The sequence below is a fragment of the Macrobrachium nipponense genome, chromosome 35 (genome assembly GCF_015104395.2).
Source record: "Macrobrachium nipponense isolate FS-2020 chromosome 35, ASM1510439v2, whole genome shotgun sequence".
Lineage (NCBI taxonomy): Eukaryota > Metazoa > Arthropoda > Malacostraca > Decapoda > Palaemonidae > Macrobrachium > Macrobrachium nipponense.
This window is the reverse complement of record NC_061096.1, coordinates 336,369-345,887: the sequence shown is the minus strand read 5'-3', so window position 1 is coordinate 345,887 and position 9,519 is coordinate 336,369.

The window sequence follows — 9,519 nt, the reverse complement described above, 5'->3', positions numbered from 1 at the left end:
CTATAATCAAACTGCATATTCTCTCTCTCTCTCTCTCTCCTCGCTGCGATAACAGATTTCATCTACGTAAGTACATATGCAAGCATGTATTCAAGCACGTATTGAACAATAAATAAATATTTAACAAAGCACAGATTACACATAATAGTTGCATTAAAATCCCCTCTATTAGGAAGGATAATCCTACAGATGATATCCTACAAATATAAAAGAATTTTGTCTAAAGTACAAGAGTATTAGTACGTTCAAGTATGCCAAAGACACCTTTGTTTTAAAATATTACAAAAGTAAGTCTAATTCAGGTAGGGCAGCCACTGATTCGCCTTAAAAAGAACTCGTGGACTTCGCCAAGGTTCTGATCGTCCATTTGATAACTTCACAGTAAAATATGCACAATCTAAAAATGTTCAGCATTTCTTTAAGGAAGTAGAATTTATTTCTTCTGTAATGGGACGAAATACGAAAGCTGACCAAAAAAAAAAACAAAATCAAAACCCGAAACTTTTATAATCTCCAAGACTATGAAACCAATGCAGAAGCCAAGATCTATTCATAGATATTGAGAAATGTTTACAGCTACCGGATACGGGTAGAGTTCAGAAAGAATAGAACCAGTCTACAGACAAATAATCTGTATTAAATCAGTCACTCCTAACTTTGCACCATAGGAATAATTCTGTAGAAGGTTTTTGCACCAGGGATTGCATCGCATGAAATGGAATATCGGGTGTACTAATAATTACAAAGACCATGGATCTACTCCAAGTATACTTTAAAGAGTAAAAATTATTCAGTCAACAGTCTGGAAATAAAACAAAAGGGATTAGAGATAAAAAAAACATAAATAATACATAGTGTAACACTTCACACTCTGCGCAGCAAAGAATTCGATGACGAAGAGTTATCTTGGGAAACGGTTCCAAGACAATAAAAACGATTATGAAGCACTAATACAACGCGATTAATTACAAGAAAAATCGATCTTTCAGACGTCCTGGTAGTTTTGGAAATATTATAAAACTCATGAAATAAATTATATTAATCTTAATTGAATTGCTAACCCTTCTTACCCTAATAGTAGATCTATTATGTAAGCCAATGAATAACTTTGGAATATACATATATATATATATATATATATATATATATATATATATATATATAATATATATATATATATATATATATATATATACATATATATATGTATGTAACATAAAGAGGGGCATTCACTATGATATGATTAATAATATAATATGATATGATATGTATGAGACATCGTTGTATGTCACGTGCTTTGACATTCCTCAGAAATTGGGAATCATCGTTTTTAGCTTCCCATGGAGACAGAGAACATCTCAGCTTAGAAAATGCTGATAGGTCTTTTTGGGTTGTGTGACATTAAAATCCTTACCTAGGCAGGTCAACGCTCGTCTGTCGTTATGGGCGTTTGTCAAAGGTGCCTTTGAAACTGGTTATGAGTGGTTTCTGGGCGTGAACGATGGGTGTGAGTTTGTGTGTACGTGTGAGCCTCTTTCCTACATAATAGCAATGTAACTAAACCATAGAGAGATTGTTGCGGGAATCAGGCGAAGCCATGGAGGCTTTTGCCTTTTGTGAAAGTGCTTGGAGATTCTAGGCTGAAATGGGTGAGTGTATTTAAATCTGTTTTAGCCAAAGTGTGGCTTGAATGTATTTTTGATATTTTGTAAAGATGTTCTATTTCATTTAATCTTTTGACTTTTTGTTTACAATTGTGTATGCTTATCAGTTTGTTCTCCTGTTCTTTTAACAGGCGATTCTAGAATGTGGGAACTATAATTGGAGAAGAGTGGGATTATTCATTGGAGAAATGGTGTTGACTAATTACTGTGTTGACTAAACTAATGTTGGTGCTAGATTAATTACCGAGGGTTATCTGAGTTATTTGGACTTTGAGTTAACATTCCATTTAATCATTCTGTTAAGAATCTGAGTTATTCACTTAATACTTTGCTTTTAAATAAATGCATATTTTTGTAAGTTCTGACTCTGATTTGATGACCTAATGAAATGGAGGGGAGGTATGACGAGAGAGAGAGAGGGAAAAAGAGCTGTTGGGAATCAAGAGAGAGAGAGAGAGAGAGAGAGAGAGAGAGAGAGAGAGAGAGAGAAAGTATTGCCAACTACCAGCCGCCTGCCGCATTGGCCTTCCACTACCAAAAGAATAACGAGATAACTGTCTCAGTTATTATATATATAGATTCACATCAACCGTGCATTTGATGTCTAGGCCCGTCCCTTACGAAGCTCCTGATTGGCTGTTGATAAGCCAATCAAAGGGCTGGAAACTCTCAGTCTCTCGAGAGAGTTCGCATGGGCAGGATGTATGTTCCATCTCTCCTGAGGGATGTTTTAAAGACGTATCGATTAGGAGAGGTGCAACATAGATCCTGTCTATGTCAAATCTCTCGAGAGACTGACAATTTCCAGCCCTTTGATTGGCTCATCAACAGCCAGTCAGGAGCGTCGTAAGGGACGGGTCTAGACATCAAATGCACAGTTGATGTGAATCTACTTAGTTAGAAGTCACTTGCTACAGGTGAAGCAATTTCCGTAAGCGTGAGATATATTTGACCTGTCATGCTTACCAACAAAAAACATCTAACATCACAACTATTTAAATTATATCAGTAAATCAGCATAACTAAAAGGAGTAATCAAACTTCCAAAGCCAACAACCAGAACAAAAGGGAAAGTTATCAGTACATATCGAAAAAATATGGATAAATAAGTTCCTTATTTATCCGCAAAGTCGGGAAGCAATAAAAATATATTTTGTCAGGAAACAATTTCCATTCAAACTGCTCCCTGATAATTATGTTGCGTTCAACAACAGCTTTCCAACGGATATTATTCATAATAAATACGTCGTTCTAAAACCAGTATGAGTCGCAAAACTCAAGTATTTACAAAAAACAAAGTAAAAAAAAACCATCCATGATCGTCAAAACATAAAGTATTTACAAAACATTAAAACACTACTAAAATGGCAAAAACGCTAACGAATGACAGCAACAATACTACAACTGCTATTAAAATTAATGATAATAACAAATAGCATTAATAAATTTAAAAAATTGAAAATCTTACACCGACGCACAAGAAACACAAACTGAAAATAAGTGAAGTAAAACGTTTCATATATTACAATTTCATGGCCAGAGCTCTTGCCTGCAAGACTTTATCTAATCATTCCATCAGGGAGAGAGACGGAAACTTGTGGCTTGTTTACTCGGGAAACAGTTTGTTCGAAAATAAAAACACACATTTGCAGATAGTTGCTTTCCTTGCTCATAGAAAACGTTGCCAATGATAAAAAACGCAAAGCATTTGAAATACTGTATGTGGGAAAAAAATTATAATACAAATCATATTTTGATGACCTTAAGATATTTTGCGTCCTATATGTACACTTGCTTGATACTACAGCCACTATAAGCCCGGATCAAAACAGCGACTTCACAACACCCAAAAGTATACTAACACAAAAATGAGACTGAAATTCAAGTAATAGAGTGAGAGAGAGCCTTTTATTCTAGGATCCCTTTCGGTAAAGTGAATTCGATATTAAGAGGCTCTTGTGGTATAATATCGGAGTGCTATTGTAAGTAAATAAATAAATAATATGCATGTGCGTGTGTATGTATGTATGTATGTATGTATGTATGTATGTATGTATGTATGTAGTAGTAGATGTATGTATATATATATATATATATATATATATATATATATATATATATATATATATATATATATTTCCTCACCCTATAAGTTTCGCTCAACAAATAAATAACTAACAAATGAACAAAGCTAGAATGGATCAGAATGATCAACAACAGACAAAGGAATTTTTTGCCAGTATTCTGCTTTCAGTAGTGTTATTTCCAGATTATTCAAGAATGGAACAGATTATCGGTGTAGCAAAGTTATTGAAAACTGCAACATACTGCAGTAAATAGTTTAGAATAGACTCTGTCGCTTATAAAAAATTCAGTAAATCTTTGGTAAATATTAACAATCGGATATATAATATTTGCTATGATAATGACACCTTACACAATTTTCCCTTTACTGGTACTATTTGCTGCAAAAATAGTGAACTGTTTGCATCAGTTTATTGTATTCAGAAAACTAACATCATCCATAAGACGACGACAAATTCTACTACATTGTCTTATAATTATTAGCCCCTTGAAGAGTTGTTAACACAGGAGAAAGTAATGAGTGAGAGCATGCTTTAGATACTGCTGTTTGTTACTTTTCTCTATTCGTCTGTTCCCTAAAATATAATTTTTCATTTCTGACGCATCTATTGTAGAAGAGCCATTGCATTTTGGGTGGCAGTGTATAAACCAAAGCCGAACCATCAACGATGTCATCTGCCTCTGGCTTTTGGTCCAGAAGTGAGATGTGTTTCTCAAGTATGGAGGCGAGTTGGGATATCTGACAGCTGTAAATCTTTCTACCCTCACTCAAGGATGCAGGGAACAACTGACTCCATCTACACTTGCCATTAAGACCTCTTGCCTATGGCCGAGAGGCTATTCGTTTACTACCTTAATCTGATATGCTCAGTGATGTATGGGACACAAATAGGTTCGTCACCCTACATCTAACTCGAATACTCATCCAATGCCACTTGAATCCCATAATCTAGGTAAATACATGAACAAGCAAAGTAGAACCCACTTACCCTAGGCTTGGCTCTCCCACGGTGGCACCTCCTGTCAATTCAGGCACGGCTGTCTAACTAGATCTACCAACATATATATATATATATATATATATATATATATATATATATATATATATATATATATATATATATATATATATATGCTTTCTGTCAGTTAATTGATATGGGGCTATTAGACAGCATTTGGGACTCTACACAGCAGTGAAATCACCAATGTGCCTGCTGACATTCACTCTTTTAAACTAAAACTGAAAACAAAACCACCACCTAAATTATGTATAACTTGCAAACTATTATATTGAACAGGAAGACATTTTGCCATGTCAGCTGAATCCTGAGGCTGCCATATTGGATGCTATCTTTCTTTATCGTGCTATATGAAATCTTTGATAGAGATATATTTTACTTTTGTTTGGTGACCCTGCCTAAAATGTGTATAACGAAATCAATTGCATAAAAACGTGACCAGAGTCACACAAGTCCTGAGTTAAAACTTTGACTAGCAGCCATCTTGAAAAACGGCAGTCATTTTGGAATTTCGAGTAGGAACCCAGTAATTTTATAAAAGTGGAATATGGAGTAGATATGAACTACCAAGTTTCAGTCTTGTCTCATTAGCTGAAGTATTTTAGTGAAATGATTTATCTGCTGGACTGGTAATTTTTAAAAACAGGTCATGGTAAACAATATCTGGGATATATATAATCAACTCCCCCTAAGATACTTTAATAGGTGTGTTCCACTTGAGAAAAAATACAATTTTGGCTTTCAAAAAGATCAGTCACCTTGAAAGGTAGATAATGGTAAAAAATATTTTCTCAAACTATCACCAACCTCAGCAATATAATGCCTACGAAGTTTCTTCAAAACTAACCATTATTTAAACTGAACTGCTACTTAGAATAATGGGTAAAGGTAAAAACAAGAAACATATCACCCTAAACTACATATGCACCAACCTTCACTAAAGCAGGAAGAAGTAAAACGTTGGAATATAAAATTCTAGCCTTTGGTTGATCAGTGATACGCAAAGAAAGGTCAAAGTAAAAATATTTTGCAGATACAATCACTAACTTTAGTCACCAATTTGTGTGCGGCGAATGTAGGACTATGTACAAATATAATAGAAAAATTACTCAGCTGTAATGGACCAACCATTCAATCTTCGTCAGAACATAGAAAAATACGAGGTTGGGTGACCATTACATAAAAATGGCTTAAAATATAACTAACGGTGAAATTTACTTCACCAATGACAAAACGCCAGGTAGATCACTTACCAAATTTCAAATGATTTGCAGCTAGGGTTGCCAGACGTCTCGATTTCGCAGGACATGTCCCGAATTTGATCATTTTGTCCTGAGTCCCGGATAGACCCTCCCGGGACGGCCTTTTAGCCTGGATTTCGTTCATCATAAAAAAAGTAAATAATGAAATAGACTAATAATAAATGAATAAATCAAATAAAGATCATTACATTATAAAATAAATTAAGTAATGGTTTTCAGTTGAAATTATATAGATGAAAATATAATTTGAAAACCCAACGAATCAACGATGCTGCTAAAAGTTACATGACGACTGACGCAGCCAATCGCGTTTGCAACTCGTTCGGTTGCTTGGCTGCAGTCCGGTGAGTGGCGAGTTGCACTCCTGCATCAGTACTGTATTAGCCTCTCATTCAGGTGTGTGTGTCGTTACTGTTTGCTACGGCCTACCTTTTTCATCTTTAAAACAAGATGTCAAAACGTAAATGTAAGTTTCGAGGTGAATATTCCAGCGAATGGACATTTATCAAACAAGGCAGGAATTGTTATGAAGCAAACTGTCGATTATGCCATTGCAATTTCACTATTGAACATGGTGGGAAGAATGATATCAAGAGGCACATAGAAACCACAAAGCACAAATAAAACGTTTCCTCCTTCAAAAGATGATAAAATAACAAATTTCTTGATCAAAAGATGATAAAATAACAAATTTCTTGATCAAGAAAAACACAGATGAAGAAACCAAGATAATAGCAGCAGAAGTTGCCATGGCCTTTCATACTGTTTGCCATCATCAGTCATTCAGTTCAAATGATTGCACGAATGTACTACTGCCAACAGTATTTCCTGATTCCAAAATTGCAAGCAAATTTTCTCGTGCTAGGACAAAATGTTCTGCAATAATTAAAAACGTTCTGGCTCCACATAGCATTGCCGAAGTTGTTAAAGATATAAATAATTCTTCTTTTTATAGCATATCTACAGATGCAAGTAACCATAATGCTGAGAAAATATTTCCGTTGATTGTACAATATTGTTCACGGAAGAATGGCTTGCAAATAGAATTATTGCGAGTAAAATCCCTTCCAAATGAGACCTCGGAAACAATTTCAAACTTCTGCAGAGAGAGCCTCATCGAATTAGGACTGGATGTTAAAAAATGTGTAGCTTTTGGTGGCGATAGCACTAATACTAATTTTGGTGGACGTTTACGTAAAGGCACAAATAATGTCTTTTCGAAAGTCAAGGAAAGCATGAATGACTCGATGGAAGGTGTAGGATGCCCAGCCCATATTCTCCACAATGCTGCACATACCTCTGCCAATGTCTTGTCTATTGATGTTGAAGTATTCGTTGTTAAAGTGTTTTCATACTTTAGTATTTACACTGTTCGAACTGAGAAACTGAAAGAATTCTGCGACTTTGTTGGTGTTCAGTATGCACCAGTTCTCTCTCATTCTAAAACTCGTTGGCTTTCTTTGATGAGGGCAGTTGAGAGAATCCTAAAATTATTTGAAGCACTGAAATCTTTCTTTGCTTCTGAAGAAAAAGCTCCTCAAATTCTTTTAGATTTTTTTAACAATCCACTGAGCGAAGCCTACCTATATTTTGTTCACAGTCTTGAGTATGTATTTAGCAGCAGGATTATGAAGATTGAAAAGAGAGATAACAGCATTATTGAAGTGCTTGGCTGTTTAAAAGAAATAGTTGCTTTAATAAAGGCAAGAATGGATGAAAAGTTTATTCCTCTTAGTGTTAAACGGTGCCTTAAAGATGATAAAATCACATCTCAAGAGATGAAAAAATTCCTACTTGAGGTGGATAACTACTACGTCACTGGCCACGACTATCTTAAGAAATGGGCTTCATCGTTAGAAAGTTTTGATATCTTTTCATGGATGTTATTAGATACACTTCCAGCATGGGAACAAATACAATCGTCTTGTCTAGTGTTAAAAAACAAAGGTGTAAACATTGACGACAACATCCTCTTCTGTCAGTGGTCAACATTTAAAATACTCCTTGATAAACAAGTGCAGAGTAAACCTGAAGAATGGATGACCAAGATGTGTCATGAAAAATAGCTTTCTATCCTACAGCAGTTCGACTTCGAAGAACAGTATTCTGAGATATTAATTTTGCGTCAATATTTGTTTAGTATACCTGCGCACAATGCAAATGTTGAGCGTGTCTTTTCTATGACTAGTGCTCAGTGGACTGACGAGAGGAATAAATTGGATGTGACAACTATAGAGGCTATTTTACAGTGTTAGTGGAACATAAATTGTCATTGCAAAGAATTTTACTGGCAGGTATTAGGAAATATGGAACTTCTAAAGAAAGGAAAATCATCTGAGAAATACAAATAAAATAAAAAGTTCAATTTTCATTATTTCTGTGCATACAATTTTCTTATTTTCATTTATCTTCAGTTTTCATATGAAAAAGATACTTTGGTATCTTAATTATTTATAATGATTACAAATTTTCTGGATTAGTTTCCGTTTCTTCAGTTTCTTTATTGTAATTTGCATTAAATATTAGTTTTAAAAAAAATTTTCTTTATATCCTATTAAAATACTTGCTTGATGTTTTTCACTGCGTCTGTATCTATTTATGTTTATCTGGGGATGTCTATGTATTAGAGAGATTTTAAGAATGTCCCGGATTGCTTATCTTGAAATCTGGCAACCCTATTTGCAGCAGGAGTTCTTGTGATAACTTTTATATGGGTTAAACTTAGAAAAATGGAAAAGATAATAGAACAGGATAACAGATGTGTAAATGCACTGGTGAATAGTGATATTAATGTACCAGACATAATGTTTGTTTATATTTTAATAATGCGCTGCAAAGAAACATCATTGTTCTAGTTTTTAAATGTGTTTCAGCAAGAAAATGAATGAATGTTAGTCATGGTCTGTTTAAACTGGATTCATAAATCCAAGGAAAAAAAAAATGCAATGAGTTTAATTTTGAGGACGGTACTTCACCCACAACCTAACCTAACCTAAGCTTGGCTACTTTAAATCAAAATTAAAAGGCTAACAATTCAAGATTTGTGGCTTAACATAACCACAGCTCTCCTTACCAAGCGTAGGGCGCTGGATCCTTATCTAGCGAAGGGGGCTTTGTATATCCTGGACCCCACATAACCTAAACTATGGCAATGGTAATTAAATATAAAACTTACAACCTAACCTACCTTTGGGTGTTGGATCCTTACCTCTCTATTTCCCCACCTAACCTAACCTGGGGTCATAAACTAAAATAGCTATATCTCACCTAACCTAACTTAAGGTGCCTAGTCTTCACATGAGCGCTGGCCCCCGCCCCCCCACCACAACTGACATAACCTAGGTTATCAGGTCCTTCGTTATTTAGAATTTGTGATGTTACTTTAAAAACCTTCAAATTACACACTACAAATAGGAAATGCATTCAATTATGGTTTACCACGAAAATTGACCATCAGCCTGTGTCAATACACCTTACTTAAAAAAAAAA